This window comes from Cyanistes caeruleus, chromosome Z (genome assembly GCF_971803275.1).
Source record: "Cyanistes caeruleus chromosome Z, bCyaCae1.hap1.1, whole genome shotgun sequence".
NCBI classification, from domain to species: domain Eukaryota; kingdom Metazoa; phylum Chordata; class Aves; order Passeriformes; family Paridae; genus Cyanistes; species Cyanistes caeruleus.
In genome coordinates, this window is record NC_141732.1 from 24256613 (window position 1) to 24284512 (window position 27900).

Sequence of the window (27900 nt, forward strand, 5' to 3'; positions counted from 1 at the left end):
TCTGGTACATCACCAGAAGGAGACGTACTTCTCTAGGCACCAAAAAAAGTTCTCTGGCCTGTAAGACTGTCATAGCTGGAAGTTTTACAGAAACTCCTACTATATTTCACTACATCCACTATAGCAGTTTCACATTTTCATTTCTCCTATACTTCATTATATTCAATTAAAAAGAGCGTATTCAGATTTGCATTTTGCCTTCTGTACCTAGGCTTTCTAAAGGCTTTAAGTACAGAACATAGGATGGTTGATTATAAGGTTTAATGAGGGCATTTATTTCCCAGTTTACAAGATTGTTTTAGGGGTGGGGTTTGACTACTACTGCTATTGGGTAAAATAAAATGGCAATCCATCGATCTGCTTTTAGAAATAGGTAACTGAATATATGGTTGATGCTTAAATCTGAAAGGAAATGGCACTCTTAAAGCACTAAATTATTTGAAAATAAACCAAAGGTTTTTGACACTAAAGTTTTATATTATATTCCTTTCCAGAATCACAGGAAATGGATACAAACTGAGATACTGGCAGGAACAGTCAAATCACTGAACTGTACTAAAGGAAAACACCATTCTAAGTGGAGATAAAAACATATCTTGAATCTGCTCCAAGACTCACTTTCTCTAGATCTGCTTGTCTTTAATTTCACTTTGTATCACACTTTAAGGCAAAACTAGTGAACAGGTGAAAGTGAATTTTTTTTAAAAAAGCCTTAAAGTCTTAAACCACAAAGCATTCTCAACTTTGTTCAGTGCTATGCATTGGTTTCAGGCCTAAAAACTTCACATATTAATAAAACTTACTAGATCAGACTCTGCTATTTTGGATACATTTATTTTTATATTAGACTATACACATAGTCAGATGAACACAGGTATTGCCCACAGCACAAATAAGGAAAAATAGTTACTTACAGTTATCTATATTTATTTTGAACTTTTAGGTTTGAATGCATACATCTTTTTTCATGTTTAGAAAATATTTAGCCTCTCTAGGGATGCTAAATAAAAAGCACTTACAAAAGAAATGCAAATCCATATACTTAGAATTTCTTGATAGACTAATGCTTCCATTCATTTTCAAAACCCTGTATTCTGAAGACATCCAGTATCTAATATGGTGTCTTTATATGCAGGAATTAAGAAATCTCAGACACAGTCTATTTTCAGAACAAACTCTGAAAGAAGATAAGAACAGAAAAGTGACTGTCTGGGACTACCATACACTGCTGTAGAATTATTACAATCCACCTGTGGATTATTACAAGACCTGGGATATGACCAGTTTTGTCATTATCATGTACTGATATGCCCTATATTGTGTACCAGGAAAAAGAATTTCAGAAAAACTGGCTATCATGTCTTCAATACTGAAAGATCTTTTCACCAGCTGCAAGATGGTGTTTCTCCATGGCACCTTCGGCCATTAATCATCTTTAAGTAGATAAGAAAGTGCTCTGGGATTTATAAGAAACATTTTTAATATTGCTGTAGCTATTAGAAGTCACCAAACAGCTACACAGATGAATGGAAATGAATGAGAATGAACATTTCATGAGAGACATCTGCTACACATGTATTGCTATAGATACTGATAGAAATTTGTGGATAAGAATGTGTTTTTTACAGTGAGTAGAAAGGATTCTTTCTTATTCCTTCAGTTTATAACGATCTTCCCTGAAAAATGAATGCCAGTAGTTTGTGTTAGTACACCATCTTGTGGATATCTCATCTAACTGGGAGTGTTGCTGCAACAGACAGCAGAGGGTTCAAGGATTACTTCTTGCTCATCCAAGGCTTACAGTCACAGCAAATCTCCCTTTTATATGCATCATGACTCCTTTCCAAATCTGCTTGTGAGGACCTAAATCATTAAATGCGAAAGAACATGCACCCACATGAAGAAAGATTCGTTTTTGTTAAATATTTTTCTTAAGACATACTTAAAACTGTGTTTGGAAGAAATCACAGGTATTAAGCTCTTTAGCGTATTGTACAATACATACAATAACCCCAGAAATAGCAAACTAATTATCTAATCCACTACAAATTTACCTTCATGGTTCACTACGCTCACCACTGGCCCCTGGGAGCGCTCCTGCATTCATTGGAAAGTAAATCTAGCTTTGAAAGCACCTGTTGTTCTTCAGTACCAAAAATGCTATTGTCCTTATTCATAACTCAGACATTCAATCCAAATGTCTTCCATGAGCAATGGTGCTTCCAAAGCATTATTCACAAAAACCTCTATCTTATTTCAGACTACTGGGAAATAAAAAAGTATAGGCAAAGAAGAAGGTGTGGGAAAGTTTTCAGGCTTTTCATATTCTTCATTTTTGTACATCTATGATCAATGATCCCATTCTTTGCCACTGTAAGTTACAGGCATTTCAAAGTGATCTAATTTGATTTTATTTGATTTTAATTCCTCCAGGTTGGTTTCCCAGGCAGGGAATCATCCAGAAATATTGAAGGGAATATGAGATATCCTAACTCACATGTGTTAAAATGGAGGTCTTGAGCAATTTCAATCCTGTATTGGATTAGTGCATCAAGATACATGAATTTTCATTCAGCATGATAAATTTTCACAATGAAGACAGTGAAGCAGTGGAACGGACTGCCCTGAGAGACTGTAGAGTCAACATAAAGTTAGAATAGTGAAAAACCAATTTGAAATTACATAAAGGTTAGTATTAGCAATATATATGTTTGGAGTAACTGCAAGGTTCAAAACAGTGCAGAGTATAGTTTATGGAACTTAATTTCTTTGTAAGCTGCCTTTTTCATTCTCTTCACTTTGCAGGGAGACACAAAGAACTTGAAAAAGTATTTCAGGGTCCCAGTGCTTTAATTACCTGCCATGAGCAATATACACACACTGTGCACAAGGACTCATGTAGCCTCTGTGTTATCCCTCTGAAAGCAATTCACATGAAATACTAGAAATGACAAAGGAAACAAGATTAATTGTTCCATTTACCACCCATTAAAATTTGCATAGAGAAAAAAAACCTTCTAAACAAATATTTTTTTCCAAAATGCTCTTCCAACAGCCCTATAGTTTATGTAATTTAGAGATCAGCTCTCTTGGAACCTTTCCCTTGCATTCTCTGCTATTACTTCTGGCTAAAATGAAGATCAATCAAAACCGCAAACCAGAAGGGATAAAAAAAAAATCAAACAAAAAAGAATCAATACTTACAGCTTCTATGTCCATGGCTTTGTGTTGCTTGCTGCATTTCATCTTCTACAAATACCAACAACTCAACTGATATTTATTATGTAATACCAAAAAATCAACTGATATTTATTATGCAATGGATACTTGGTGATACAAGTGAATTGAGCCCAGTGTGCTTTGCTTCATTCTGTAATATTACAAAAAGGTTTAGTAGCTTTTTTTTTTTTTTTCTTTCCCTTTCAGGTTGATTATTTCAGCCTACATTATTTTTTAGAACCCAAATGGTTTGATACTGTGTTTTTATGAGACTAGATCAGATCTTTAATGAATATGCTTAAAACACCAACAGAGAGGTAACACTGGGATATTTCATCTGCTAATGATGTCAAACTAGGTGAGGAATCAATCAGTACAATCAGTTGGAGTGTTTTGAAAACCAGCACAAACAAGTAAATAGATGTATTATTATGTGGCTGAATGCATAAACCAAACGGGGATTAGAATCTGAGTGCACTGAAGTAAAAACTATTCTGAAGTAAATAGTGGTTCTACAGTGTTATTTAGTGCAGTTTAAATTGCCAGAATTAGAGAGAAAAGGCAGAAAACACAGAAAAACAACTAGAGCAAATTAAATGGAATATATTTCCTTTGTGACAATTTTTCATTCTGCTCTGCTGCATACTTACTCAACAGATCTTAAAGTAAAAGAGGGTTGCTTCACAAAATTACATCATAACTTGCTGGCATTTTAATTCACCTTATTTCACAGTTAGAAGAAATTACGCCTAGGATGAATTATTAAAAAAACCATGTTTTTGAAAAGACAGCAAAACACTTCTAGCTGCTTCAGCTGGTTGGCCAAACAGAAATACAGACAAAACAATCAGATCAACATGTAATGATAATTTTTTCCCAGAGAAAACATGTAAGTAAAATTTTATTTGATAAAGTCATTCTTATTTTCATTCCATAACAAGATGTTTTGTTTTTCACTTTTCCTTTGTAATGAGACAAAGAAGTGTAACCTCTGATTAGCTTGTTATTGTATCATTGTTTTCAGTTTCTAAAACTAAAACTCAGAGTTAAAATGGTTCACTTAAAAAAATTTCCAAAGAGCACTCCAGAAATGACAATCATGCTTCTGCTTTGGCTTTTCTGTAAGCAGCTTAATCCTTTTACTCTATGCATAAGTGGGCTTGTAGCGTTTTATGGTTCTGATTTTCCCAAGGTGATCCACAGCAAAATCATCATAATCCCATTGTTGACAACTTTTCAGTTTGTGAACGCTTTTTATTTGCGTTGGCTCTTTCTGGGGCTGTCAAAGACTTTCCCAAATTGTCCTCTTTGGAGAAGAAGGGATCACTTTGCACAATCTGAGTGATGATTTAACTGCTTATCTATTTCAGGAGTCTGTCTCCTAATGATGAAGGCACTGAGCATGATTTCACACATCGAGCAGCTGGTCATGACCAGCCCTTTACGTTAGTGCATCTGCAACAAGGAAAGAAAGGCAAGGTCAGATGGGAAGAGTTCACAAGCTGGATGGCAGCTGGCATAAGAAAGTGCACTGACCCGTGACATTGTCCAGAGCCTGAAGAGAAAACAGGACTCTTACTCCTCACTGTTCCTCTGATATCCAAATACATTTCCGGAAACACTGGCAAAATACACTGAAGGCTTTTTTACAGCTGTTCCACATTCAAAGGGTGAAGCACAGTGGAGATCAGTTAATTTTGTTAACCCAAGGGGTGGAGTCCATTCTCATTCTTCTAACAAATAACACTGAAGTCAATGGGACAGTGTGCCACAGGGTTTCTTTCTCCTTCTTTAATAACAAATCAGCAGTCACAAACCAAGTGTTCAAGAGCAAAGTATTTATCTGCAAAAGTTTTTTGACCTTATATGACTTCACCCAGACAATTAATGTTTGCATTGGTAGTGCTTTTAGAATTAATCATGCTAGAGAGTGAAGATGATATAAAAACTAGGTTTTATTGATTTCATTTTCACAGAGACTTAAAAGACTTTTAATGAGCTGGCTAAGTATGAAATTATTAAGATTGTCAATAGTGTCCAGAGAATTGGAGAAGTCTCTCTCAATTTTCTATGTATTGTTGAACAAATCACCTCAAAAAAAGTTATCAAATATGATCTTTCTTTTGGGGTGTGAATTACTTGTTCTGATTCTAAGAGTAGATGAACAAGTCAGAACTGCAACAGAAAATTGTAGTAACTTCTTTAAAAATACATAAATCATGTCTGGCCATTTAAAAGGGGGCACTGGGAAGGTCTATTCAATTTCTGACCTTCATGTGTGATGATGAGAAAACTGTAAATCATGGGCTTCTGAAATGGGAACAAACACTCAGATTCCTGAGGTGCTAGGTAACATCACTGATGTTTGTGAACCAGATATTATAGTCATAATCAAAACAGAAAAGCCTCAGGAAATGAATTATTCTTCTTTCTGATACCTGCTGAACAACAAAGATAACATACAATATTAAACATTTTCTTTTTATGTGAGCACCATCTGTCCTGAGTTTTGAGTGAACCACAAAATTGTGAAAGAGAATATTATGGTAATGACAGAATCAAGTCTCTGTCGAGACAAATGAACAGTAGGAGAAGGTTTCTACTGTGCTTTAACTTAGTAATTTCTTAGCTTCTGACTAGACTGATTGTGACTGCAAATTGAATGTTTTAATATGCTGAAGAAGTGAAAAAATCATTAGACAAAGCCATTATAAGGCAATGCAGTGACATCTCAAGAACAATTAATCTCAATAAGCAAGAAACGGGGCAAAAGGAGAAAGAGTTCACTCGCCTGTGTGGGTGAACAGTGAACTTCTGTCAAAGTTCACCCAAGCACAAGCAGAAGACACCCAGGAGATGGAAGCACGGACAAGCCACTTGGAATGAATATTGAGACGCTGTCAGACTATGAAGAAATGAGACGAGGAAAGCCAAGGTCCATCTGGGATTAGTTTGACCAAGGATGTCAAGGACTGCAAGAAGGGCTTCTTCAAATACATCAGTAACAAAAGGAAAACTAAGGAAAATGGGGACCCATTACGAAATGGAGCAGCAACCCTGGTGACAGAGGATGCAGAGAAGGCAGAGGTTCTTGGCTTCTTTGCATAGACTGCCACTGACAAGGACAGCCCTCAGGAATCTCCCAGGAGACCAAGAAAGAATGGCTGATCTCCCAGAATGCTGGGAAACCATTCAGAGGGATCTCACCAGGCTGGAGAATGGGGCATTTAGCAGTGGGCCCATATCCTAGACATAGCAAGATAGCATGGATAGATACTGCCTTTGCTGAAAGATCTTATATGAAAAAGTTAGTATATGTATTAATATAGCCAGGAACAGAGAAAAGTTTCTTCCTTATGTGAATCTGCGCAGACTAATTACAACCTAGAAAATGCAGTAGGAAATCCTTTTAAATGCCCACTTAATAGATCTCATCAACTCACTGACTGCAGACAATACCAGCTCCCAGAATGATTTTAAAACTACACAGTTAATAGAAACTAATAAATAATTTCTGGTTCAGGAAAACAATGCATAATGCATTACTTTATCCTTTAAAGGTGAGAATTTCTGTGCCTTTACAGAAAATCTAAATAATTTGAAACTTTTTACAGATCTTATATAATCCAGTTTTCCAGTTTTTTTAAACTGTTTCAGAACAATGTAGCCCCAAAAATTTCTTTTTCCCCCCTGCCTCCTGTAACATAGCAGCTTGAGTCTTAGATATTTCCTTCTGCCCTCTATCTACAGTATTCAAGAGCTACAACTATGGTTTCCACGAGGAAGGCATGAGAGGTAAGAATTTATTAGATACTTCTCTTTTCTGGAAATTCTCTTGCAAAATGGGAGAGTAGGTTTTCGACAGCCTACAACAGCAAGGGCTCTGCCAGCCTCCAGTTCTCATCAACAACAGTCTGAGAGCCTTAGTCCTATTGCCCACACAGAAGTGAATCTGGCACTGCCACTTCATTCACTTATCTTAAAACTGAGCCTCTCTACCTCCTTTTACCTTATTCATTGTCTGAAGAAAAGGGGAAATGTGGCAATGAATAGAACCCTCACTTTATTTTATGTGCCACAACACTGTAGTCTGCTTTTCTAGTGCCCTCCTCTTAAGCCTCTTTTAAATCCATATTGCTGGGCTTAAATGGCATGAAGAGACATGAATGAGGTCTTTCCAACCAGATTAATCAATAGAGAAGACTCAATGTTTGTAGAGTATCACTGAAATGATAGAAGTATTTTTTAATTTCCTTGAGAATAAGAATAATGTTAATAATTTTCTGGGAATCAGCTTCTTACACATGTCAATAATGTGACAATAGTCACTGTCATCAACTTCTGACAAGAAGCTAATGGTGAGGGAAGCTCTGTGGCACCCAGCACAGCTTTGACACATGGGAAAGACAGCTTTTTGTCATTTAAGAGAAAGAATACCAATGCAGGAGGGAACCTAATGTCCAAAGAGAGTTCAGAAAGGCTTTAGTCAAATGGCCTTTATGGAAGCATGGCACAGCTTGTTTGCAAATAATTAATTCTTTTAAATTTCTGCAGAGCTACAGTACTGTACAGTAAGCTACAGCTTACTGTACAGTAAGGCACAGTGCTGGAAAATGCATAATCTGCCCACTTGGAAAACATTGAGCAAAAGCCCTTAGAATGAAGGATTGGGATATGGTATCAAAAGATTTAACTTAACAGTGTCCTGGACACCAGAACCATTATTTATAATTTAGATAATCACTTGCTTTGCTAAAGCTTAAAATGCAGGGTAAGTATGCTAACCAAAAACATTCAGATCTTGACACTGTGCCATTTTGACCCAGCCAAAAGTCTGCTACAGACAAGGAACCACGTTTACTAGCTGGAGAGTGGACAGAACTGATGAAATATGATTTGCCATACATTCAATTTATTCATTATGGAAAATATAATTTATTACTACACCTATCTTACTATTCTAGGCAGATCTTGCTCCTTATTTTTTGTTACCACAGGGTTTCTTATCATCACTGGCATTATTCCATTTTACCTTGTGCAACTAAGTATAAGCACTAAACATTGTCAGTAGGATTTTTAAAATACCCATAGGTCTGTTCATCACTAGGAACTTGCACCTTGGATGGATGAACAGAGCAAAACTAATGAGCTGAACACCTCACTAAGGTGAGCACTTCAAAAGCTAAAAGTAGAAAGTAATTGAGAAGTATAAGAGGTTTTGATAAAAGAAGATCTCTTGAGCTTGGAGAAGAGATCAGTGTCGTGTGAGAAAACAAAATTTTAAAGGAGTGTCCTGGAAAAGTAGGTGTGAATAGAGACAGTACAATGTGGACTTTTGATATTTATATATATCCATATATATATATATATATACTTATATATATATTTATATATATATATATATACCCTGATTCACCATATCCTAATGGATTACATTTACATATATATGTAGTATAAATACTGTGCAAAATTTCTCAAATAAGAGTACTTCAAAACAACCACACCAACACCCAAGCCAGTACTTCTTCAGGGCCTTAAAAACTAAATCCTGAAAACATTTCTGCAGTATTTTATTGTTCAGTCTGGATCTGTTTACTGCAGTGATTAATACTTCAACAAGTGATTCATGTCTAGCATTTTTTGCATTTCAAATGTCTTCCATATAATCAGAAGGCTTTTAAAAAATATATATTATGCCTAAATGAAATTACCTCAGAAAGGGAAAGATTCGGTTTGCATTTGTAGAAGCAAACTTGCTCTTTTGTAATCTACTGATTTAGGGAACTTGATCTGCATAACCACTTTCTGGCTATTTTTTATTCATTTACAGGGTACTCATCAACACTACAAGCAAAAGAAAAAATCAGAATGCAGTGATTTGCATAATCCATGCCATAACACACCAGTCTTCCCATTATGGTTGGTTATTTTACATATATGTTTGAAATCAACAGACTAAAAAGAGCTCCAGAAGACAGAAAAAAACCTTCGTATACCACTTTTCCATGTTGAACCTGACAGTTTTCTTGTTTCTGATTTTTCATGTGTTTAATTGGGCTTTAACATGAAAATTTTGTAGATTCCATGTAATAGAAGAGCAAAACTGATAAATAAAACCTTTGTAAACTAGTAGTACCATGAAACAAGGAAAGCGATTACTTAAAAAAAAACCCTCAGAAAACAGCACCAATATGGGCCCTTCTAACTTGTCAAATACTTCTCTTCCTCCACTGGAGATCTTTAAAACACTGATTAGCCATAGAAGTGATAGAAAAAGTTTTGCACAAGTTTCTGTGTATGGAAAAGGTTTCCTGAAAACTTACAGACCTGCCAAATAGTTCTTCTACTTCTTGGTAGGTATGTGTGTGTTTTAAAAATGCTGTTAACAAATGCTGCCTGTTACAATTAAAAACCTCATGTCCAAAAGTAGAATGAAGGAGAAAAATGAGGTGACTGGAAAAATTATTAGAGTTACTTAAAAAAAATAAATTAATGAACAATACTGTGCAGTTTAACAAAGATGATTAATGACAAAGAAAGGGGGACAAATACACCACAAATATTTTGCTTCTATTGTAGATATCATAGGAAATGTAGCTGTGCTGGTAGAATACCTTAGCATACACAAAATGCAAACGCCTCTACAGAAAACCAATTTAATGTTGTAGAAGAATAAACAATAATTCCAATTTACAGTGTGAAGACTGAGTCAAAATGCCTTTGTAAAGAATTTACTCAGAAAAAATATAAATGATAAACAGGAAACATCATGTGTCACATTCATATGATCTATTGACAAGAGGTAACAAAGGTTTCATTGCCAGCATGACATGTATTTGTCAGGAGTGTCTGAAATGGGTAGCATGTAGTCTAAGGCAAATAGACAGTACTCTGAAAGTCTAGACTAGCCTTGTCTGTGCAGAGCTATCCACCTGGGCTTCAGGTGTCAGCCCTGCCTCAGGGGAGTGACCCACACTGTGACATGTGCCCACAAGCACCCTGCTCCTTGGATTTGTCAGTCTTCTGCCCTGGTGGCTGTTGTCACACCCAAGTCCTTCTCCCTTGCTGGCTCTGGACTTAATCAGTATGTGACTGACAATGTGTATGAGTTTATTGGTACAAATAGACACATAGTCTACTTGGTGTTATGTATAAAGAGGATATGCTCATGCACTGAAATACTAATGTCTTCCTTTATAAAGTACACACCTCATTCACAACTCTCATAATTACGGTAATATGTCAGCTTTCTAACAATTTATTTGCAAAATAAAGTAAGAAAAGGAAAAAGGAACCTGAAAGTTAGTAGAAATCATTTTTTCATTCATTATACGAAGTGAATGGCCACTGAGGAAAAGAATCAATAACTAAAGACTCAGTAGGAGGGGGAGCATCTGACAAAAGTCAACAGCTCAGATTCGAAAACAGAGTTCATACGGAATGATAGACCTTTTATCTCTTACCCCTCATCAGAAAGGCATGGATCAAAAACTGAATCATATACATAATGCAAAATAAATGATATTGCAGAGACGAGAGAAAGATGGAGCTAATTGAACTGATACAGAGTACACTGATTGCTCAGGTATCTGAAGAAGTAAAGATTCTTAATGAATAACTTCAGTTCATCTTCTTTCTTGATTACAGAATCAAGAAGCTAATGATGATCACTGTAACTAAGAATTTATGAAGTGCCTGAAAAACAGCTGATCTAAAAGGTTGTACAGAGTCTTCTTTAGAAATAAGACAGCCACACAGAGCATCAATAGATGCTCCTCTTCTGCAGTGCAGAAAACATAATAAAATTTCCAAGCACAGATCTAAAAATTAGGTAATAAATTTAGGTAATGCCCAGAGCAGCACCTAAGTACCAGACTTAGGTACTGGAAATCAGGTACCAAAATGCCACATGTCATCTGCCTCATCAGTTAATTACAATGCACAGACAGGTGAATGTTGATTAAAAAGTGGCAAGACCCCAGAATAGCTAGGAAGGCTGTGGATTTAAATGTACATTGTATTTCAGTCCTGTGCAGTCCAGCATGACAGGTTTTTTCCCAAGCAAATGCAGAGGCACCTTATAACAGGCCATTGATATTTGTGGTGATAATTACGTGCTTCAAAGGAACATGGCTGCTATAGGAGGTGATTGCCTCAGGATGAATCTTGTTCAGCTCTTAGAAAAAAAAGCTTAAAGAGAAAGTTCTGGGCCAGTGATGCTGTTTTGCAAACACCATCCAATGGAGAAATTTAAGACTAATGTCTCTGTTACCTCACTGGCTGTCTCTCATGGTGCATTCGTTCAGCAGGCTGTGAGGTTCCAGACCTTCCTCGATTTGCAGCCCCATATAGTACAGGCAGAGCAGACACACAGTGCTGGGCCATTCCACTTGAGAGTCCACACACCAGAAAGTTCAGTGTTGAAATGCATGTTTTACCTGTTCAAGTATTTTTACTCTTATTCCATTTCCATGCTTCTACTTAAATGAAATGATGGGGGGGGCTCTTTTTTTTTTAATGGGGGTTGCTACTCATCTTTGTGTTCTTTCATTGTCATGACTTGACCTAAATAAAAGTCCAATCTAATCTGCTACCTTAAAGGGATTGAAATCAGTTTTAAGGTCATATTACCTACAAGTAACAGACCACTTAGCATCAGCAGTATGGAATATCAGATTGTAAATGGCTATGACAGACAGAAATATCAAACCTAACCTGTAGACATACACAAAGACAAGGTACTGAGGTTCACAGATACATTTTTTCTTTATGCTGATTCCTAAAAGAGAGTGATTTCCCCACTGCCATGGTCACTTCTTAATAAGAAGTAGAAAATTCTCTTCTCACCATGTTTAAAATATCTGTGGAGAAACAATGCTAGATAAAGCGAAATGAGGTTGCAACCTGTAATTTTTCATTAATGGAAAAGAGTTTGAAAAGTTCAGATTTAATCACCAGGAAACATTTCTAAATATGTTTAAATAACTAGAAGTTACTGCCAACACTGAATTAGCATTGTACCTCATGGAATTCCTCATGCCATACACCAGAGAATATATGGAGTGACAGGAATGAATTAAAATTTAATCTTTAATTTTTGTCTATAATTTTTCAGAACCCCCTAAGAGGCTGTTTATACAGAACTCAAACAGAAGCCTTTTAACTATGTTGAAGGGATGCCAGATGCTATTTTCTGTACATTAAATAGACGGAAAGTTTGGATCTTCTCAGTGGCCATTAGTCTGCAGCTGATTCATGTTCACATTCATGAATATTGGTTTAGAGCTTTTTAATTCCAATTAATGAGATAAATAGTTACATTTTCTGATAAACTTAAGGAATCCTCTTATCATTGTTCACTTGAAAAAGACTAGAAAGAAATATAACCTTATTCTCACCCTAGACTAAGAGTATTTTAATACTAATTAATGCTTATTTGTGGTATGACTTTTTAACATACATCATATTTATACAATAAAATTGTTCAACCTCACCAATATAAGAATAGGCATCAGAGGTTCTTCACACCTTAGTGTTCCCCCACCAGTCAATGACTGCTTCTACAGATGTGACTTAAAATGTACCCATCAGCTCATAATGGGTACATTACTGAAACAAGACACCTCTGACTTACTACAAACAGTAAGATTTTGTGGCTCCTCTTTCAAAAAACTAAGTCTTACTCTGAGGCAGACATAGACCTGGTAGTATTAATGAAAGATTTGTTACTCTGTGTATTGCTCTTCTAGATCTTAGAAATGTGCAAAAAAACATTATTCATTGTTTCTCATCCTTACAAAATAAAAGGACTAATATGTCCCTGTTATAAACCAAAATGAGTCGTCACTGGTATAGTACTCCTTAAAGAAAAGAGTAAAAGAATGCTGTGCTACCGAACTACATGCCTCATATTAACCCTTTTTCCAGCACTTGAGCCCTTTTTCCAGCACTTGAAATGTTTAAAATTTAGAGCAGAAAATATGACAGATAAAAAAGAGAAAGATAGGCTACAGGGATGATGGGAGTCATTTCATTCTCATTATACATATATGAAGAACAAGGGCAAAATCAGGGGAATTTTACTTGTATAAAAGTGGCACAGGAGAGCAGTTCAGCACATGGTAGAACATAAAGGTTTAAGGTAATCTGATAAGTGATTCTTAGGTGTACAAATGCATCACAGCAGGGGATCACACAAAGTTGTCTTTGACTGCTCTAGCACCTAAGCTGGATGGAACATCCCTGTCAATTCTGTGGATGCTGGGCCATTGCAGGCAGAGCATGCACACAGGTGGGAAAAGAGGCTGCAGCACACACATAACACTAGGCTTCATTAGGGTTTATCATTTGATTTTAGGAAGATTAGGTTTAGTTTATTGAGAAAACTTCTCTGTACACACTGATGTAGCCTAGCTACTTATGTGAATGGAACCAAGCCAATGCAGAGCCGAGGGCATGACCAAATTCATTTCCAGCTTCTATCATTGCATGTGTCAGAAGGAATTGTTGCTGTGTAAACTGTCAGCTCAGATGCCCCCTTGGTGTTGTCCCTACAAATGAGAGTAGAATACTTCATGATCAACTCTGTACAACTACAGCAGAGCTGCAAAAGATCAAGGACATTCAAAGACAGCAGTGGCATTTATCGAGAGTTTTACATTTGATTAAAGGCGACAAAAACTGAGCTCGATGGGCACAACTAGAAGCACTAGATGCTAAATAATTCTGCTTAATTCTGTGGTTCAGAAACATGTATTAGCTGATGCTCAAGGCGGTGAACTGTTGAAGTTTAAATGTGAAAAGTTCTGCCTATTCCTATTAACAAGAACTGAAGTATTTGTCAATACCTCTCTCACACATTCTGTATACATCCATGCAGTGACATCCAGCAAGACACAGGTACTAGGAGTTTAAGTACAACTTCTCTGAAATATTCCATAACACATGGCAAGACTTTTCATAATTCTGACACTTGGAGATAACTAAAAATGCATGGTGATGAACAGGGCAGTGAAATTCAGACGTGAGATAAACCTCTGTTTTGAATGTACTTTGTGAAGTTATGACCAGGACAAGATCCATCAAAATTTTGCAAATACCACGGTGACAGCAAAAGGGGGCACAACATGATCATACATCCCTTCTATCAGTATTGGTATACTAGCAGTACTTCTTGCCACATAATAATTTTATGGGGTGAAGGAATTTAATTAATGTATAAAGTAATTTTTTTTTAAAGCTTAGCATATAAGTATGAGCTTAAATTTTTAATGAATGATGACATCCACATTCCTCCTCAGAATATTGTCAGTGCTAAGGAGAAAATAGCAGGTTTGCCTGTTTTAAACAGAGTACCATGATGGTATTCTTCACCTGAGCCCACACTTCATCCATTTATCATGTCTACTATTATAAACTGAAGTTTTATGAATTATTTTGCTTAGCTTCTAGGCTTTAGTTCTTTAAACCACTTCTAAATTGTAATAAGAATTTCAATTTACTTTATTTCATCTCAATTCATTCCAATTTTTAGAAGGTCTGTTTTTCTTTGAATTTTTGGTTTAATTTCAAGTAAATTAATATCCAATTCAAAATTAAACAGCAGTTACAGAAACAACACAAAAACTGATTTTATCTATGTGTTATACTACTGAGTTTGTGCTGCAGTTATTGTGATTCTTCACAACATGGATTACCTATTTGCTCTTCAAAAAACTCTTACTGGTTTATCTGGAAAGCATATTTTATAATCATTGGGGTGTAATTTTGAAAAAAGTCAGAGAGTATTAGTATAGTACATTTTAAAGCAGAGAAATAATCTATTTCCATTTTAAAAGATCAATTCTCCCAAAGCATAAGGTCACAAAAATGTAATCCATTAGCACTTCTCTTGCTTCTTTTTAAATAATTCATCTTTTTGCTTTAAGAGTTCATAATATCAGTATATTAATCGTGAGGGATTGTTTCATGGTCCAATATTGGTAAAAAATATAACTTTTCTGCTCTTAAGTGCAAATCTACGAAAGAATTACCAAGCCCATTTTCTTCTCCAAATTGAGCATAACTAACTATATTTGCAGTTTTCAGATCAAATGTTTAGAAACTTCAGTTCCCAAGGCTTTACATGCCAAATTTTTATTTTTTACATTTAAGTCAAAAGCAAAATTCCTGTTGACCTCAGGGAAGTTCTGGAATATGCCATAGGCAAATTTTAAAACCCATTCAAATCCTCCAAACAACAATATAGAAATATCTCTGTGCTTTTGTTAAGTACACTGAAATACATTAGTTTGTATGTCTTTCAAATAATACTAAAACTTTAATAATGGTTAATGAACCATTTCTCACAACTGAAATTAATAAGGTTTTGGTATTTTTGAAACCTGCATTTTTCCCCTCTGTAACTGTCCTGGGGTGACTTTATGATGCTTGTATCCCCAGTTGTCTGTTCTGTTTATACTGGATATTAAGTTCTGTACCTTTAAGATGGTTCAGAGAGCAAAGAGGAGAAAGAAGAAGTGTGGAGTTTCTTTTCAGAAATTGCACTCACTGCTCCACATGCTGGTCCTGGACTGTGCTGTCTGCAGCACGGACAGACAGTGGGACAGAGCTCTCCTGTGCTTTTAGTTAGTTTTTAGCTAGCTGAGGCAGAGAAGTTCTCGGGACAGTGGTTTTTCTTTTTCTTGGAATTGTTCAAACCTGCTTTGGACTGAAAACCCAGATAAACACCAGGAGCCCTCACGTGGGTCCCACCAGGGCTGGGATGCTGCATCCCAGCGCTGGAGGGAGTGATAAGAGACTGAATGAGCAGAGCTACATCCCACAACAAGGAATTTCTGAATTTTCCATCTCTTCAGAACTGTGAGAGGTTTAATTGTTCAATATAATTTTTTTTTGTGCTTGTATACACTTTGTTTGTTAAATAAGCAGTTTTTTCCACTTTTCTCCAATGATATGTTCTCCTGAACCAGCTGGGGGAAGGGCTGCATGAATTTGCTTTTTTAGAGGGACCCTGTTAAGAGGTTTTCTTCCAAAAATTGCCCTAAACCAGGACAGTAACTTTTAAGCATTTCTCATATTTGTCAAAACAGAACATGGACACAAAAACATTTTTGCTTCACATTTTTGTTGCCCTAAATCAAAACTGGAAAAATTATTTTAAGGTGAAGGATTTTAGTAAGAAAGACATCCTGATCATTAAAGACTACCTTTTGCAGAGGGTAGAAAATTATAAATAGTGATTATATTTTCTCCTTTCTCTAGATTTTAATTAGCTCATCTTTTATTTTGCTGTAAGATATCTCACTGTTATTGTTCCTTGCTTATTCATTTTTTGAAAGTTTGATTTTTACTTTCATTCCTGCATTTTAAAAATTCATTGAGCATGAATAATAACAAGCAGAAGCTTATTGATCAGAGATAAAGGAGAAAAAAAATTTGTCCTAGAGCAGACTATATACAGTTCTGTGTCTACAGCAGCAAGACTTATTCTGGCAGGATTCTGGTTATATTGAAATTAATGGCAAAAAATACGGCTACTTCAGGGGGATCAAGTCTTGAAATAAAGTAGCATCAAACCTTTATAATGTTTTTCAGGTTACACAAGAGAAATAATTTTAAAATAATTCATGCTTAATGAAAGACAGCTGACAATTCATTTAGGCATAATAGTTTTTTAAAGAAATTACAGATGTTACCTGAAATAATGTTACAGTAAAGTAATGTCCCTTCTAGCCATTTCCTGGCCAAGAAATCATTATAACTGTGACATATTCACCATCAGCAAATGATTATTCATTTATTCTCCCACATGCATGAAATTACTTGAAGTTTCACTTTACACTATTCCTCGTTGGTATTCATTGTGCATATGTTCTATAACACAGTTCTTGAAGTCCTGACATTAGAAAACAATACCTTCAGGGCCTTCACACAATGATTTCAATACTGCATATAATATAGTTTGGAAATATGCTACTATTTTTGTTTCAGATCAGGTGTAATACCTTGATTTTTTTCAAGCGTCTTTATAATGATCTCAAAATAAATTTGTATGACAATCTACTGGTCACACCCTTGAGAATTTACCATTACTTATTAGTGTAGAAAATGTAGAAATGCAGAAAACTAATTTACAGATTAAGGTGTAAGTTGATATATGGGAATAGCTAATAGTTTACCACAGACAAGAAAAATTACAAGGATTTTCTATCTTCTTTCCTAAGAACAAGAAATAAAGTATGGGGCAGAATGCCCAATAAAACGTAACCCATGCTGCTACGATATAGTTAAAACTGAGAATTCTTGAAAGGTGCTCAATCCCACAGCAAAACTCAGACCACCAAATAGCTTTTATATTTGGTATTGAGTGTTCATGCTCATTAATTCATTAATTTGCAAGCTGGACCTTGATTCTATCACCTTTTCTGTCAACATTTCAGCTGTCTGAGATGGTATTTGACCTAATTGATTCCTGCTTCTCTGAAATTGTTTGTATACAACTTGACAGTTTGATTGGTGGTATAGTGATTTGTTGGGTAAAATTGCCATGCCATTGGGCTGCATAAGCCCTAGCAGGCACGTTAGACACAGTTTGGCTGTTTCAAAGGATGGTAGGTACGTGTTAAAAAAAAAATGTTTATGAGGGCCAGCTATAGTACATTCCTATTTCTGGTTAGCCACTCGAGCCAAACACTTCTCTCACTGCTTCTGCAACAGGAAACAATGTTTTGAAAGCTGTACTCAACTTTCAGTGACACAAAAAGCTAGAGTAAACATCATGAAATCAATATTGGATAAACGTCAGGGAGTAAGGATAGTAAAGTTTAAGGTAAAGAAGATTCCAAGATTTTGAGATGAGAAAAGAGACGGCAACTACACTGAGAAAAATAAAAATCTGCAGTTAGAGTAGATCGGCAAATACTTCATTTGTACATAACGCTCTCCAGCCAGTCACTGAAATAACCTGTCTGAAGTATGTTATTCAAAACTTCATCTGCAATTCTTACTCCAGAAAGCCATCTTAGATTCTCAGTTTTATACTCTTTATACACTGTTCTTCTAAAGAAGTATGCTACTTAAGATGACGAAGCAGAGACTCGAGGACAGGTACTGCACTGGAGAGGTAGCTCAGCCATAGGGATTGACAGATCCAGATCCATCAGACCCACTGAAGAAAACTGTCAAGAAAACTCACAGCTGCAAACTGTGAGTCTGAACCTGAACTTTTAACTCAAGATATCATTTTACATCCATTTTCACTGCTAAAACTTACTCAACCATTATATATTATTTTTCTGGGTCTACTTCTACTCCTTACAGTTGTCTCATTTCTGGTTCTGTGATCTGATTTTCACTAATTTTTGAGCAGCACAACTTCACTAGCTTCAGGGAAACTGAACTTGATTTACAAACAGTGGAACTACATTAGAGTTAAGCCAATGATTTTGACATTATCCTTGTCAATGTAAGCTTAATTTTTCAAAAAGCAGATTTTCCCCCCTAGTTGCTGTGGCTATGGCAACAACATTCAGTGACTTGCTGTGACAGCATGGGCAGGAGTGGGAATTGTGATGAAGATGAAGTCATAAAAATACTCCTTTTGCAGCAAATAAAACCTGAAGCAAAATCATATTACTATTTTCTATCTATAAATCTATCTTTTCCAAACTATCTTTCCACCAGATTTTTAAAAATCCCTGTTGGCTATTTCTATCCTTGTGATACATGAATAGTTTTTGCTTCGGCACTTTTAAAATTGGAGAATGCTGATGCAGAGTTCTCAGTCTAATAAATTCAGGATTGAGCATTTATGTTGGCTCTTTAAGGCAATATTTTATTACTTCTTGTAATTACAGGAAAGCCCTGAGGGGGCCTTGGGTGATATATACAATATAAATATGAATATTGATTCATTCAGTCAATCAGCCAAACTTATTTTTTTATATGGTACACCTACCTTTCAGTGTTTATCTTTGGTCACTGTAGATAAATAATGCAAAATGAATTAGAACCATAAATAAAGTCTCTGCGTACAAAGAATAGTTCTGACAGAAGATATAGTATGTAATAAATATGTACATGAGGGCAACTTATGAATAAGATAACTAGTATTCTAGCTTCTGTAGCAGCGCCCTCAATCATGCCATGAACCAGATGCCAACCATATTCCCCAGAGGCCAGCTATTAATTCCTTGGCTAAGCAGAAATATAAGCAACATTACTTTAAACACATGCTGTTTCTCCTCTACTCTTTAACTATCCCACAGTGCTGAAATTGTAATGAGAAGGTATCTGGAGCTCAGCCAGACAGACGTTTGCAATCCAGCCAACTGGATGTTACTGCACAGAGATTTATTACTTTTTTTTTTATGCTTTTTATCAAATTAAGGTTAAATACACCCAGTTTCTTGAAAATTCTCCTTTCACTCCTGTAAGTATGTGGACTTCAAAGTGGCCTCCTTATTTGTAGATCTACAGATTGGATAGAACACATGCTGCATGGTGCTAGTCCAGAAAAATATTAAAATTAATTCTTAACTTCATGACCCCCATTGACCCAAACATTAAGTCTCATCTTATTTTTGACAATGTTAGCTCAGTTTGGAGTGAAATATGTGTATAAAGGCTAGATAAGTTATAAAGCTTTGCATTTCAAGTATTTTCTTTACAAAGAATTACCACTAAAAAAACCCCAAAATTAAAAATTTTCAGTGGTATATTCATCTGGTGAAGTGAAATCGGGTGAAGTTCTGAATGTTACAGTAAACAATGTAACAGTTAGTAAGAACAGAAGTTTACAGTTCTTTCAACTCTCAAGACAGCATTCATATTTACCAGCAAACTGTGCTGGGTTAGCCCTTGCTGGTAGCTAAGACCGTACCTCATTGTGCACTCACTTAGCCCTAGAACAAGGCAGAGAACTGGAGGAGCATAAATGCGTTAAGACAATTTAAAAGCAAAGGAAAGAATTTGGAAAATTAAGTAGGAAAATGCTATGAAGAAGGTTAACTCCACAAGAAGGTTTCTTATCTTGGCAACTTGCTTCTCCAAGTGATAGAGTTAAAAAGGAGAGGTGTTATGCTGGATTTTGTTCACACAAAAAAGGAGATGTTTGGAATTCAGGCGACTTGGCTTGGCCTCTTCAGGGATCTGTCTGGTGAAGCGCCATGGGATAAAGCCTTGGAGAGAAGATTGGCCTAAGAAAGTTAAACATTTCTTCCTCCAATCTCAAGAAGATGTCTTATTAATGCATACAAATAAGGACAGGTATCAAACAGATATTCTTCTCAATTTTAACCTGACAAAGTAGTAGAGAAAAGCCTCTCCATTATGTTATGTGGATGATTATTTTTAGATTTGTTGTTAATAAAGTATCTAAATATTGTCAATGCAGTATATAGTATAAATAGGTTTAAAGAGATAAAATATAAACAGATTGCCCTAGAAATGCACAGGCTTTGACTTTACAGAATGCACAGCAACAAAGCGAGAAAATGCCTATGGAACTACTTTAAGATTTTATCTCTGTAGGTAATCAGGATCTTACACTTTTAATTATCCTTTCAAAAGATGGATGAACATGGCAGACATTCGTGCCTGGTGGTGGGTGAGAAGGAAGAGGGGGAGTGAAGGGGATGGGGTGGGTAGGGGCACATCCATCTGGAAGCTGCCTGCAACCTCAGGAGACCTGTCAGCCCAGTCTTCAGCAGCATTTGATACCCTTTTGCTAGCCAGTGTGCACCAAAGCCCATCACAATCATCACAGCTCCCACATTCACTATGTGATCATCCTGAGTGCCCCCTGCAATTCATACTTGCTATTCTTACCTTAGGACAAAGCATCTCTCCCATCAGAGACAATTGCGAGGGAGAGCAGGTGTGAGTATGGGGAGAATGCAGGAGAAGGCATTTTGTCACCAACATACAATACTAAATACTTCTAGAAAAATATAAATCAAGGCCTGACCACTAAATTTCACTCTGTTTGGTAAGCCTTTACGGGATTTTTAAACAAAAGCTGAATGAACAATGGAGTTAATCTAGGGAAGAGTAATTCACTAAATTATTTCAAAGTGGCACTTAGTGGAATGAAAACCCCATTATTGTGTTACTTTCCCCAGCACACTGAAATAAAAAGTACTATTTGGACAGGTCAATAACATTTAACTTGATTGAGTTAAATCAATTTGATTTCTTATTTGATGGTTCCTCTTCACACCTTAAAAACTAACCCTATCGAACTGTATCACAGCAGGCAGAATTTAAACTAAGAGTTAAGGGAACAGAATGTGAATATTTCCATATTTTTCATTCAAGCATACATATACTGAAAAGTACATAACTGCTGTGAGGCAAGGATATTTCACCAAATATGTCACACACTTTCAGTATTAAAATATATTTGGATTCTTGTCAATTTATGTCAAAAAAATGTTTAATTTATACTTGTTTTTCCACAGAAGTGTTATGATTCTGGAAACTTTTTTTGTTTACTTGTCAGAGCTGACCAACAGGTTACTCTTCTCAAAATCCCCAGAGCATCCAAATGCAGGCTTAGATATCCTCAAAACCAGCACTAACTTCCTATGAACACAGTGTGTGTTATCTGTATTTGCTTTTGAAAAATGTCAGGTATATAACAAATGAACATCATTACTAACATCAAAACTCTGCCAGGATGATTGAATACTGAAAAATTTAGAAATACCAGGCATGAGTCTCATTTAAGTCTTCATTGATAAGATCCAGTCTGCCCAAGATCTAGTTGCAAAGACTGTATAAACCACTTCCAACTTTTTAGAAAAAGTAACTCTCTTTACTCATACATTGTTAGAGGAGAATGTCAACATTTCTAATTGTCATTTAGAAGGACAAAAGGTGGTGGATTGGGAAATGTCACCACAGAAATTTTGCTGCATACCTCCTAAATTCTGGCTGCTTTGGAAAAAAGTAAACTCTATTTGAGACTCTCTCATCTCTGCTATTCATAGTATATAGAGACTTCAGAAGTAATGGATTACTCTCCAAGTAAGGCCAGTGGAAAGATGTTCAAAGATGTAGCCTAGCATTTTACAGGATGAAGCTGATGGCCACCACACTGTACAGGAAGAAGGCAGGCATGCCTTTTGGAAACTGGCAATGTGCACTGACTCCAAATACTACAATAAGCTTAGCCAGATCCCTCACACTCTCTCCCTAGAATGCCTCACTTATAATCTCTGACAACTTGCAACGATACAGTTTAAGAGTTTACCCTTCTCATTGTTTTTCCCTGGCCTTGCACTTTCCCAGAGACACCAAAATAGGCAGAATATGAGAGTTGCTCTGGTGGGGAGGTAACACAAGATGTCAGCCCAGCTTCCTTGCTGCTCATACCTCACATGGCTGTTGTGGGAACAGTAGGTATAAAGGATGGAGTCTTGAATTTTCCCCTTTTGCTCTGATCATGGTTATAGCCAAATTTATGTGTTCTATATGGGAAAAAATGGCAGTAGTTTATCACAAATCTGGAATGTCCACATATTTAGGAACATATATCCTAGGACATCCTTCTTTAAGATATTATTCATGCTTCCTCATTTCTGATACATAAAAAGAAAATTTGCCTTATTCTAAGTTTGAGCGAGATTTACCTATGTGTGAATGAAAAAGGATGATGTACTCTTTTCTGGTGAAATCCCTGCTTTACAAAATACAGTTAACAAATTTGTACACAACATTAATAATTCAATATTCAGTCATGGTGGCTTATGATGAGAATTATCTGCTAAGACTCTTCAATAGCTATCAGAAGCACTAGATTAAGATGGCTTGACATGATACTCTTAGTGTAAATACAGAATTAAAGAGCTCTAGAGATTACCAGAATGTATAAATCAGCTTTAGCAGATAATTGGAACAATCAATTTAATCCCCGGTGGAGGATTCTGGTTTTGTGAAGGGGTTTAGTATGCCAATTCACGAGGAACAAAAGAGTTGAACAAAATTTCTCTTTTCAGGCTGCACAAGGTTATGTCTCGATCTTGGATATTTGTTTAACAGCTTCCATCTAGAGATCTGATTATCCTGAAGCCACAGTCTTCATGCAGATGTAGTGATTTTGCCACACATACAGCGCCTAATAAGATTCCATTACAACAAAAATGCTTATAAACATAAACATTGCATAGATAACTGCAGAAAAACCCATTACTCTCCATAAACAGAAATATGTAGTAGAAGAGCTGATATTGTCTATTCAAAAGAACTTCCTTGGCCCGTTCCTTGCCAGCAAAGGCACCACTAGTGGGTGGTGTTTATCTGTTGCTCATACTTTCAGTGTTTGCATAAAGTAGTAACTGTGAAACACCACTTGTACAACATCCAAGTTGTACTGATGCAGCAGTTCCATCAAAGCTGGGAAAGAGAACAATGCCAAAATATAAACACAGTGTTATGATATGAAAGGCTTTTTGAGAGAATGTATACCCTCAGAAAACAGAGAGATAGGATACAGCGCTCATACTAGGGAGCACAGTTGTAATTATTTGAGTAAAACAGCACATCCATGACTCTGATAATCACAGCAATTTTAAATGTTTACATTATCTCAAGGACTAAAAGCTTTTCCATTATTTTCATATGTAAGCTGAAATTTGGGAACAAACTGTACTGTTCTGCAAGATGAGAGCAGTCAAGCTGGATTCATTTCTAATGAATCTAAAGAGCAGAAACTTGAACTGAAGGCACTAGTTCCACCAGCTGTTTACAAGATGTAAGAAAATTTGGTCCCAGTTATTTCACTGCTTTTTTATTCTAAATTAATGGTATTATTGTAAAGATAAAGTTAAAATGAAGTTCTGTTTTGAAAATACAATATGTAAATATTGTTTTATTACGTTTCCCCAAATACAAACTCCCACTTCTTTCTTTGTAACTAACAGCACTGATATAACTTACCTGAGATTCATTTAAAGGAAAAAGAGATTTGCCGCAAAGTTACCATTTTGCAACTGAAAGTTATTCAAAACCTAAGATGAAATGCAAACTGTTTTATAGACCACTTCTCACTAATTCTCACTATTCATTTTTAACAAACATTAACACTATTCTGCTCCTTATTTCTGTAAGAAACAAAGCTTGGAACACATAGAGGTAGTAATAAAATCATTGCTTTATCAAGATTCTACATACTTTATAAAAAAGTACATTTAAGGCTACTCAAAATGCAATTAATAATGATTTGTTCTTATGTTTGGAGTTTCACTAAATCAATTACAAAGTTGCAACTTGTTATTTCACACAGGTTTATTCAGGGCAGAGTCCTGCACAATGCCCAATGGAAATTATCACTGCTGGAGATAAAAAATACATCACACCACTCCACCAATCCTTGTCCCTGTTGAGCATGGAATGTGTGAACATGTGAGAAACATAAACAGAAATATACCAGTCCATATTTCAGCTGAAACAACTTATATTCCATATCCTCCTTGAAATACACATCTAAATTCACACTTCAGTACATGTGACTTTTAGCAATATGACACATTAGGATGAAGTCAAAAATCACATGCCAGAAGTACATGTGGTTAAATTGATCTCTGTATGGCAATATTAAACACAGGACCGTCATCAACAGAAAAAATTGTGTACAATCTAATGCCTCCAGTATATCACTGCATAAGAATCAAAGAGAGCCTCAAGGGTTACAGAAGGTCAGCATGTTTGCTTAACTGTAGTTTTGCTTCCACTATAATGTCATTATGATTAAATGAGTTAGAATTCAAACCCTAAAACAGGAGCTTTCTTAAGAAAACCGTGGGGCCTTTTCTATGTCAAACTTAAATAAACCTTTAATTCATGGAATGGTTTTGTTCAAGTAGGGTATTCTAGAATTCCATGTTTTCCAAAGTGCTGGATGATAGTGGGCTAGAGTTAATGCATGTACTTCATAATCTCTCAGGCTATTCAGACTTTCACTTTTGGACCTTGGCTGCCCAAAGTGGCTAAGTAACTACTTTCACAATCATGGAGTCACAACTAGGTGAAGTGCTAGAATACTGAATGAAGAAGAAATTAAATGCAGTAGCTCTGTAGGATAAAAACTCCCAAATAAAGGTCAAAAAATGCAAATGAGATGAGTATCAATCATAACTTTACAGAGAAGCCCAAAATGTTATTACACTGTTACCCAATAAAATTCCTGTGACTGATAGGAAAAGAAGTTCATTTTTATCTCCTGTCATGAAGTATTAAAGCATTAGAAGAAGCTATGTAAGTAATAAAAAGACCATTCAGCTTTATCAATTTTGACAGCTAACCCCAGGACACATTTGCTTTCACAATAGCTGGATGTTCTCATTTATTTTGGTGTTTATAATCCTTTTATCCTAATCAGTTCCCCTTCAGCTGTCCAAATAGCTAATAAAGCTGTTTTGTAGCGATTCCTAACTACAGTATGTTGGTCTCTCCTCTACCATATTCAGCCTGCTGTTGTTTGCCTAAATGTCCTCAAAATCCAGGGGGTTTGCAATACTGGTGATTAAAATTCTCTTTGGTCTTCTATAGAATTTTACTGCCCCCTTGTCCAGGTTGTTATTACCTTTTGTTTGTTCTTTTATGGTGTAGAAAGTCACTGTCAGAATTATCTTGCACATTTACAAACCATGGAACATTTCCCTTTTTCATCAGCTTCTGATTTCTTGATATACAATTTCCGACTTCTCATAAATTTCTTTAATTTCTTTTACTGTTTGTTTTTCCCTAGGAACCTCAACATCTTACCAGTTCTTCAGTGTTACACCTTTGCCTGATTATGACTTCATGCTTTTCAACACAGGCCTCCAACACAAGCCCTAATCTACTGAAAAATGACACATCAGACAAATGAGTAGTACATATAAGATCTATAATTTTTAGTGCATGAGAACAGGCCATTAAAACCATCCTGCACATCAGAAGTGTGCCAGAATAGAAATTTGTGCTTCAAACACCAAGAGCAGTCAGCTTGTTCTTCTGTGCCTTAGAAATTGAATGCACATACCCATTTTCTTCATTGTCGTTATGAGTTATTTCTCATATCTTCTAGAAATTGAAAAACCCTTGGAACAAGCAACATACACTTTACTCATGTTGACAAAACTATCATTTATAGGGCCCCTACAGATGATGCTAGCCATGATTATTTACTCAGGTCTTAGGTGAGAGCTTCAAGCTGATTTCATGTGCAGTGAGCTGTAACACAAAATTTAACACTTTGCCGACTTTAATCAGCATTTTATTCTGGACTTGGCTGTAGATATCCAAAGATTAAGCTGTTTTTTCTAACTCACCTTTTCTATCTGAACCTTTATAACTACTGCTAAATACCAACACTGTCATAAACCAGTAAATTTTCAGAAAACAATTAATTTGGCCCCTAATGCATGGTTATTTATACAGAAAGAACACTGGGCAAGTGGAAAAGGTATTCAGTCTTATGCATTCCTAGTGGATATTCTTGCCATGATTCATTTCTTCTTACCATCTAAAACTAAACCACAGAACCATAGGACCATAGGATGGTTTGGGTTAGAAGAGCTCTAAACAATCATCTAGTTCCAACCTTGCCACCAAGGGCAGGGCACAACTTCAATTAGACCCTGTTACTCAAAGTCCCATCCAACCTGGCCTTAAAAACACTTCCAGGGATGGGGCATCCACAGCTGCTCTGAACAACGTCTTCCAGTGCCTCACAACCCCCAGAGTAAAGAACTTCCAACATCCAATTTTAACACTATTCTTTTTCAGTTTAAAGCCATTGCCAATTACTAAGTTGTCATGGGGTGACTTTAACTTTAAGGTGGTTGTGAGAGCTAAGGAAATTGAAGTTGCTGGGGACTGAAAGGAGTCCCTTCTCCTGACCAATTATTGGTCATTACTGGGAATTGACAGCAATTTTAACCATTGAAAAGGGAGATCAACTTGTGAACCCTACCTTAAGATGTAAAGTCAGGGCACTTGAGTTCTCTTTGTTTCCTGGCTGTGAAGGGTGGTGGAGCTCCAGGCCTCCAGGCCATGCGGCCGGGCGGGGGCTGGGCTGGGCCCAGCGGCTCCCGGCCGGGAGATGGGGCCTGCGGGGGCCTTTCCCCGGGCTCTGGCTGGGCCGGGCCGATCTCTGACTCGGCTGCAGGTTTTGCTGTGACTGAATTTACTAGAGACTGCCGAGTGAAGAAAGAAAGAGGCTCTGAACCTGCAGAGGGATAAAGCGGCGACTACACTTTCCAGAGCAGCCATGAGGAATTTTCTATCGCAGATGGCTCCAGCTCCTGCCCCGGCAGAGATCACAGAGCCATCTACAAAGTCTGGGCAAGATTTTAAACTTTTCATTTCCCAGATGAGACTTGCGGATTAATCTTTTTATCCAGAGAGAGAAAAAGAGAGTGATCAACATGAAAAGAGACTTTATAAACTACCTGTGACAAGAAAGAAAAGAAGCTTCAGGAAAGGTAGAGAATTAAGAAGATGCTTTAATTAAGATGAAATATTTTTCTGTTAAAGCTATGGAGATGCACAATAAAGTCCTGAAAGAACTCCTTTAATTCATGACAGTATATAGGGAGGAATAGAGTGTTCAAAGTGTAAATTTTGAGTAAAAGGTAGACTGATTGTGATATAGTGAAGTGAAAATTTGAAGCCTTGGGAGGCAACGAGAAAAAC

The 27900-nt window shown here is 36.3% G+C and overlaps 1 long non-coding RNA gene across 1 annotated transcript in view; it reads right to left on the reverse strand.

The window, feature by feature from the left end:
- Positions 1-27298, reverse strand: part of LOC111941243 (uncharacterized) — a 180713-nt gene extending 153415 nt beyond the window's left edge. Inside the window, exon 1 of the long non-coding RNA XR_015280953.1 lies at positions 27179-27298. This is a non-coding gene — a long non-coding RNA (uncharacterized LOC111941243). The remainder of the gene's footprint in view (positions 1-27178) is intronic.
- Between the last annotated feature and the right edge of the window lie 602 nt (positions 27299-27900).